Genomic DNA, 8,806 nt, shown 5'->3' with positions numbered 1-8,806 from the left:
GGGAGTAAATGTGCTCTAATTATGGTCAGATCAAATATCCCCAAACCGAACCTTTGCTCGTCCCGAGTAAAGAGGTGACAAAGACTAGGACCATTATTTAAACTAACCTAATAACATAGCCGATATGAGACAATTAGCGGGTCTCACTCCGCCCCTTCAACTCACAACAAGACAACCATGAGGTAGGATGGCTTCTTGCAAGGCAAGGTGGGTCTTGCCAAAATGGCGACACATCCAAACATTAAGCACATAAAATCAAGTAATGGATGCATCTACAAAAGAATAGCCACTTTCCTCATCTAAGTGGCGGAAATTATCTACAAGGGAAGCAATTCAAGGGTACACACTCCTTCATAGATGCAATTTCTTCAAACTACTAAGCCTAGAAGGATACCAATAAATCACCTCCAAATTGTGTCAAGCAAGGGTACCTTTGTCCTCAATCGTTAAATGCTTTTGTCAAGAGTAGACTCCCTATGGCGTTAGAAACACTGGAGGATCGCGGAATTCCCCCTCTTACCTAGACAAGAAGAAGGGTTGTCCCCTCTCTACCATGCACAAAAATGGATACGATGGATAAAGGGATCGATAGAATTTGAGTTTCACTTTGGGAGTTTGCTGTGTTGTTGTTTTTCTCCCCAATTTCTTGTGGCATATAACATTTGAGAACACTTTATTTTTGCCATTTCTTTTGATTTTTGGCATTTCAACACTTGACAACTTTTCAACTTTTCTTTGCATTTCATTTGAACATTTTCAAAGTCACCCCATATGTAGTGAGGGTGCCTTATATTTGAAGCTTTAGGAGTCTATTTTTGCTCCTCTTTTCATTTGATGCATTTTTGCAAACTTTCTTTCACTTTTCATTTCATTGAACTCAAATTGATTTCTTTTTGTGCTCATTCCCTTTGATAACAAAAATGTGGTAGAACATGGATGATGGATGCATGCATGGTTTCAAGGGTCACCTTGGAATAAACGGTAGCCAAGAAGTTATCACACCACAAGGTACTCTTGACTAGGCCTTAATCCATGGGTCAAAGGATACTAGCATGACACATCCTAGGGTGTTTTACAAGCATTCTAACAAGCAAAGTCTTAAGAAGAAAAAGCATCTACTAGGGCCTATATACACTTGTCAAGCTTCCCAAGTAGACGGTTTCGCAAAATGTTTCTAACATGCAACTACATGCCATGATGCAACTAGCATATAAACATCCTAATGCAAATGATTCTACCAACTAACATGCCCTATAAACTAAATGCAAGTCCTAGATTCACATTGTTATACCGCATCAATCAAAATAAAGCCACATAGTCATTAACATAAAGAGGAAAAAGGAGATTGGAAAGATCATACCATGCGGTCTTCATGATCCTCATGTCTCGGATTTGGCGTAGTCAATCAATGTGAACAAGGATAAAACAAACACAATATATACATGACTATACTATAAAGGAAATGAACTTGTTTTTGGTTTTTCAATTTTTCAAATTTTTATGGTTTTTCGTAATTTTTTGATTTTTTTTGGATTTTTGAATAAAAGTTGAGTTAGAATTCCCCATCCCCACACTAATATGGGCATTGTCCTCAATGGCCAAAATGATGGGAAATTATGCAAACATGATGCATGAATTCTACACTAAATGCAAGCTATACTAATCTACACTACATGATGCATGGTTTTTTGTTTATGACGGAGAGCGTAATTTAGATTACCTCCCGTTGCATATGCATGTACTTCCCCAAACCGAGATAGACATTATTTCTAATGTCCTAAAGTTGGGGGTAGTTCATGCACACAAGATGCAATGCATGAAACTAAATTTGTCATTTTGGATTTTCAAAAGTGGGAACAATGAAATAAGAACACTTCAATGGGGCCGAGGTGTTAGTTCTCTATGTTGCTAGGACTCTCCAACCATGATCAAGATAAAATAAATAAAACAAAGAAAGAAGTAGACAAACCTCAAGAGGGTAGGAGCCTCCAAAGCTTGCTAGTCTTCCACCATATCATCATTGTCATCATCTTCCTCAATAGAAGTGGACTCATCACCATTTCCCTCTTCACTTCCTTGCTCACTTCTTTCATCATCTTCTTCTTCTTTATTTACCTCTTCATCAATGCCTTCGTCAACAACCTCATAACCGACAACCTCATCGTCATCCGGTATCTCACCCCTAGATGCACTTGGAAAGAAGACTTCCCTATTCGCCCAACTAGGCAAAGGACATGAAGGATCAAGTAGTCCTTGCCTAGCTAAATGAAGGAGGGGTGGATATTGGGCTAAGTATGCATCTTCCCGATCCTTATAAGCTTGTTTGTGCATCTCTTGCATAAGAAGAGTCATGTAGTCATTGCCCACTTCAACACCTTCGGGTTTGAACTCTTGATATTTGAATGGATAGGGTGGTGTTACAATGGAGGAGGAGGGCATTTCAATTTCACCCCTTTGTTGACGGATGATGTATTCGGCTTCCTTTGAGAGGAGAAGAAGGTAGTTTGTTCTATGAACACTCAAACGGCATATCTTGGAAGGCAAAGTAAAATATCTAGCATCATTGGTGAGCCACCCATATTTGGTGTCAAGAGGGTTATGAGTGACCCACTTGTACTTGTTAATCATGGCATACATGTCAATGAGATGACCCCCTTTTTTTCGCCACATACTTGCTATCCTTGTTGAAATTCGGATCAAAGTACTTAGCTAAGAGAGTGACTAGACCTCCATTTATGATAAAAGCGGTGTCTTGCTTTCCACAATCAACATTGAGCCATCTTTCCACCAAAAGCCTTAGAGAATTGTAAGGCTTGGTGAATTCCCTTCCAATATTTAAGGCCGACTCAAGTAGAATACAATCGAGCTTGGTAAAGTGGTTAGTGTCTTTTCTTGCAATGATAGTATTCCCGATGACCTTGTGCCACACTCTAATGCCCGGGTGGTGGACTAATAGAGCGCGACAAGCATGATAGTTCTCAAATTTCCACCCGGAAATCGCCTCCCAAAGAGGAGCGGGGTCATATTTTTCGGGCTTCTTGTAATAACTAGGTGAATCACTAAGACCTAATGCTTTACTCAAGTTATCGAAGGTGATGCGCCTACTCACATTGGCAAGGCGGAACTCGATGTTTTCTCTAGTCTCTACCTTAGTCACTTTCAAAGAACTCAAGAATTCCAAGGTAAGGGAGGGGTATGTTAATTCTCTTGTAGCAAACAATTTTCCCAACCCCATGGCTTCAAAGAAGGCTTTTGTTTGTTCAAGGACACCCAATTTGTTCAAGGCATCTTCACATATGAATTTGGTGGGTAGAAAGGATTTCCTAGCATACTTGGCAAATGTATCCCTATGGGAGTTAGAAATGAAAATTACCTCCGGATACTTTGGTAATTGAGCAATTTCCGGAGTTGTTGATGTTGTTGCTTCCAAGGGAGGATTTTATTGTTGTTGAACTTCCAAGTTTGCACTAGCAACCACCATAGCCAATGAGGCTTTTTTTGCTTGAAGACATTGTTACCTTGTTGAGAGTGCCTTTGCCTTAGGCGCCTTTGTTGATCCTTTTGTTCTTGCCATTGATGAAAATACCAAGAAAAGAGTGAAAATCTTCAATTTCCAAGTATACCCAAATCGATTTTAAGATGAAAGGCTTTGTCTTTGTATTTCGAAAATCGACTCAAAGGTTGAAGATTTTGGTATTTGGATTGATTTTTGTTGGATGAGGAGTGATTAATTGTTGTTAAAAGGAAGTTTGGATTTGGTTTTGTTGAATTTGGTTGAGGAAATCTTGTTTTGGTGATGGAGAGGATGAGGGTTTTGAGTTTTGGGGTTTATGGGTAGTGTTTTGAATGTATGAATGAAGGAATGAATGTGGGGGGGGGGGGGGGGTATTTAAAACACCCGAAAATTTTGCAACTGCAGGGGAAGACTGGCGTTTTTCCTTCGGGACGCTCGGATTCTGCCTATTCTGGTTCAGGATTCTCGCATAAAGACGGGCGTCTTTCAGACAATCCGCTCGGATTCTTTGACTGTAGGACGAGCGGATTCTGCTGAAGACGGGCGGATTCTGATACGGTAAGCTTTCTTATTTTTCACTGGCAAAAAGACGGGCGTCTTTCTACAAAGACGAGCGGATTCTTGAAGACGAGCGTGTTCTCTGCTGGGACGCTCGGATTCTTCGACAGTCCCAAATTTTCGATTTTTCAGTTAAAAAGGACGGGCGGATTCTGCCAAAGACGCTCGGATTTCCTGAAGACGAGCGGATTCTTCTTAAGGACGCTCGGATTCTCCCTGGTCTACCCGGATTCAGTTCCATCCGTGCACTTGCATATCCCTTGTCATTTTTCATTCTTCAAATCCCGTGTTCTTCATTATAGGGGCACTACTAAGGCATGAATAGCCTAGGCAATTGCTATCCCCACACTAATTAAATCATTAGTCCCTCCCTCACTTCTCTCAAAAATGATAATTACCTTGATCAAAGCATAAAAATCCAAAAATGACAAAAATGCAATGTAAGAATTAAAATGCGAGTTAGGGAGTTAGAAATATTTACAAATGGTGGTTTAGGGAGGACTCCACCAAACTCTCATCCTTAGTGAGATGTCATGGGGGCATGTCCAAGGTGTTGTTGATGTTGCTCAACACCTTGAAAAAGTAGTCAAAAGCTTGTTCATTATCATGATAAAGATCCTCAATAGACCTTTGCCATTGTTGTCCTTCATGGTTGTCTTTATCGATAGCATTACCAATATAGGGATTGAAAATCCCTTCAAACTCATCTTCCCAAAGACCACAAACTTCATCTACTTAATCACTAAAGATCTCTTGAGTTGATAGAGACAATTCTCCCACTTTCTTATCTTGGCCAATGAGGCCATCCTCTTCATTGCTTGACTTTGGTGAGCTTTTCAAGCTCTCTTTGTTACAATTCACTTGCTCTTTGAATGGAGCATCATCAATTTTCTTCTTCCATTGGAATTCCGACTTCTTCCTATCATCCTTCCGGCTAGATCAACCATAAAACATGGTTCATGCAAATGGGGAGCTCTCATGGTCTTGTCAAGATTGAAAGTTATGCTCTCATCTCCCACTTCTAGAGTGAGCTCTCCATGCTTCACATCAATCACCGCACCCGTGGTGTGCAAGAAAGGTCTTCCTAGAATGATTGGAATGTTGGAGTCTTCTTCCATGTCAACAATGACAAAGTCCACCGGGATGACAAATTTCCCAACTCTTACGGGAACATCTTCCCATATCCCTAATGGTGTCTTCGTCGATCTATCGGCCATTTGGAGTGTGATATTGGTGCATTTAAGCTCTCCCATCCCTAACCTTTTACTCACCGAGTACGGAATAACACGCACACTAGCCCCTAGATCACATAAGGCTTTGTTGATCATGGTGTCGCCAATGGTACACGGTATTGAGAAGCTTCCCGGATCTTTAAGTTTTGGAGGTGAACTCCCTTGAAGTATTGCACTACTCACCTTAGTGAAGGCGATAGTCTCAAGCTTCCGGATCGACTTCTTCTTTATGAGGAATTGAGACTTCCAAATTCTTCACAATTTTCATAAATTTTCCAAGTTGGTCGTCAAATTTGGGCTTGGCTTGAAAACTCGTAAAAGGAAGTCTAATCACAATGGGCTCCTTCTCCTTGACCTTGTCTTCATTTTTCTTTGAAACTTCTTTTTTTGATGGTTCTCCATCCTTGGAGTTTTGCACAATTTCTTCTTTGTCACTAGCTTCCACAACTTCATCCTCAACTTGCTTCTTCGGTGCTTCATACCTTGTACAACTCCTCAAGTGAATGGCACTAACCGTTTCATGTCTTGGGGGATTACTTTGAGGTGGTAATTGTCCCTTTTGTCTTTGTGAGCTTGAAGATGCTAGTTGAGTCAATTGGGTTTCCAACATTTTGGTGTGAGCTAGGATGTTGTTGATGGTGATTTCCTTTGCTTGACTATCCTTTTGCATTTGAGTGAAAAACTCTTGTTGATTCTTTTGCATTTGGAGGACCGCTTTTTGAACATCAAAACCTTGGTCATTTTGTTGATTGTATGGAGTTTGATTTTGGTAACCTTGGTTTTGGTTGTAAAAGGGTCTTTGATTTTGGTTTCTCATGGGAGGTGGGGTGTATGTTGGTTGAGGGTTTTGAACATTTTGGCTTTTGTAGGAGAGATTTGGATGGAATTTGGTGTTTTCATTGTAATAATTGGAATAAGGGGTACCACTCTTGTATGCTTGGAAAGCATTCACTTGTTCATTTGTTCCCCTACATTCACTTTGGTCATGTCCCAAAGTTCCACAATTCTCACATATCCCACTTGGGATTGATGAAGATGCCGTCATGGCATTAACATTAACATGATGCTTTAGTGATTTTGAAGCTTCTTCAAGTCTAGCCATAGCTTTTTCAAACTTCAAATTGATGGTATCAATGTGAGCACTAAGTTGAGCAACCAATTGAGTAATGGAGTCCACTTCATGCTTTCCTCCTCTAGTAGCCTTGCGAGGTCTACTATATTGTGAGTTATGGACCGCCATTTCCTCAATTTTGTTCCAAGTTTGATTGTCATCAACTTCGGTGAACATTCCATTTGATCCCATGTTGAGAATGTTTCTTGAATCTTCATAAAGACCGTTCCAAAATTGTTGTACCAAGAACCACTCGCTAAGTCCATGGTGAGGACATGAGCGACAAATTACTTTGAATCGCTCCCAAGCTTCATACAAGGATTCTTCATCTCTTTGCTTAAAGCCCGTAATTTGAGCTCTTAGCATGTTAGTCTTTTCCGGTGGATAGACCTTTTTGTAGAAAGCTAGAGCCAACTTCTTCCAAGAATCAATTCCGAGAGTAGCCTTATCAAGGCCTTTCAACCATTGTTTCGCGGTGCCAATTAGAGAAAAAGGAAATAAGACCCATCGTATTTGGTCTTGAGTTACACCGGTTTGAGAAAACGCATCACAATAGTCATAAAAAGTCTCCATATGAGAATGAGGGTCTGGAGCAGGAGCTCTGGGTTCGAATCCCACCACAGACACAATGCTAAACAACCAGGCACATACACCTGCACAAAGGGAATGGGTGCAATTTATTGGTCAAGGTCTAACACCATGGGGCTCTAAGACAGGGATACCATCAGGTCAGAATTAAGGAGGGTGATGAGTGGAAAACAGCTTTTAAGACCAAACTGGGGCTCTATGAGTGGCTTGTCATGCCATTTGGTTTGTCCAACGCACCTAGCACCTTCATGAGGCTCATGACTGAGGTGTTGAGGCCTTTTATTAGGGTGTCTGCAGTTGTATACTTTGATGACATACTAGTGTACAGCTCCAGCACCACTGAACACTTGAAGCACCTGAGGGCAGTGTTCTTAACTCTCAGGAAGCACAAGCTCTTTGGGAAATTAGAAAAATGCTCATTCATGGTCCCTGAAGTGTCATTCCTGGGATATATTGTCTCTGGCCAGGGTATCTCAGTGGACCAAAAGAAGGTGGAGGCCATCAGAACCTGGCTTGTCCCAACTAATATTACTGAGGCTAGGGGTTTTCATGGTTTAGCCTCATTCTATAGGAGGTTCATAAAAAATTTCAACACCCTGGCTGCTCCCATTACTGAGTGCCTCAAGAAAGGAGATTTTAAATGGACCCCCACAACACAGACTGCCTTTGAAACCATCAAGGAAAGGATTTGCTCAGCACCCATCCTGGCATTACGTGATTTTGAGAAACTGTTTGAGGTTGAGTGTGATGCAAGTGGGGTAGGCATAGGAGCAGTGCTAACCCAGGAGAAGAAACCTGTGGCATTCTTCAGTGAGAAGCTCAATGGGGCCAAATTGGGCTACTCAACTTATGACAAAGAATTCTATGCCATGATTCGAGCTCTAACTCACTGGGGACATTACTTGAAACCCAAACCCTTTGTCCTACACTCTGACCATGAAGCCCTAAAATTCATCAATGGCCAACATAAGTTGAACCATAGGCATGCCAAATGGGTGGAGTTTTTGCAGGCTTTCTCTTTCAACAGCAGCTACAAGGAGGGCAAAGACAACATTGTAGCAGATGCCCTCTCCAGAAGACACCATGTGTTGGCCCTGCTGGAAGGGAGAGTCCATGGTTTTGAAATGATCAAAGAACAGTATGTTGGGGACCCCGATTTCTCGAGAGACTACCACAATCGCAAGGAAGGCAAACCCAGTAAACTAATATGGCAACAGGGCTTCTTGTTCAAAGGAAACAGGCTGTGTATTCCAGGGAGCACAACAAGGGATCTCCTCATCAGGGAGGTCCATTCTAATGGGTTAGCTGGACACTTTGGAATTAACAAAACTCTTGAAATCCTGCAAGATCAGTTTTACTGGCCAAAAATGCTAACTGATGTACAAGCCATTATTCAAAGGTGTGGTCATTGCCAAAGGTCCAAGAGTCAATTCAGGCCTGGTCCATACACGCCCCTACCTATTCCTAGTAAACCGTGGGATGATGTGAGCCTTAACTTCATTGTGGCCTTGCCTAGGACACAAAGAAGTAAGGATTCCATCATGGTGGTGGTAGACAGGTTTAGCAAGATGGCACACTTTGTACCTTGCAAAAACACAGAGAATGCCATGAGTGTGGCTGACTTATACTTCAGGGATATTGTAAGGCTACGTGGTGTTCCTAGATCCATGGTCTCTGACAGGGATGTGAAATTCCTAAGTTACTTTTGGAAAGCACTCTGGAAGATGCTCAAAACCAAGCTACTTTTCAGTACAGCCTACCACCCCCAGACAGATGGGCAAACTGAAGTCACCAACAAAACCT

General features: G+C 41.6%; 1 non-coding gene across 1 annotated transcript; it reads left to right on the top strand.

Moving 5' to 3' along the window:
• Positions 1-6,674: 6,674 nt before the first annotated feature.
• Positions 6,675-6,781, top strand: LOC141624210 (small nucleolar RNA R71). The gene has a single exon (XR_012534020.1). It is a non-coding gene; the product is annotated as a small nucleolar RNA R71 (small nucleolar RNA).
• The last annotated feature ends 2,025 nt before the right edge of the window (positions 6,782-8,806 follow it).

The sequence above is a fragment of the Silene latifolia genome, chromosome X (genome assembly GCF_048544455.1).
Source record: "Silene latifolia isolate original U9 population chromosome X, ASM4854445v1, whole genome shotgun sequence".
Lineage (NCBI taxonomy): Eukaryota > Viridiplantae > Streptophyta > Magnoliopsida > Caryophyllales > Caryophyllaceae > Silene > Silene latifolia.
Note: the sequence above shows the minus strand (reverse complement) of the source record. Positions and strands in the feature narration are given on the sequence as shown.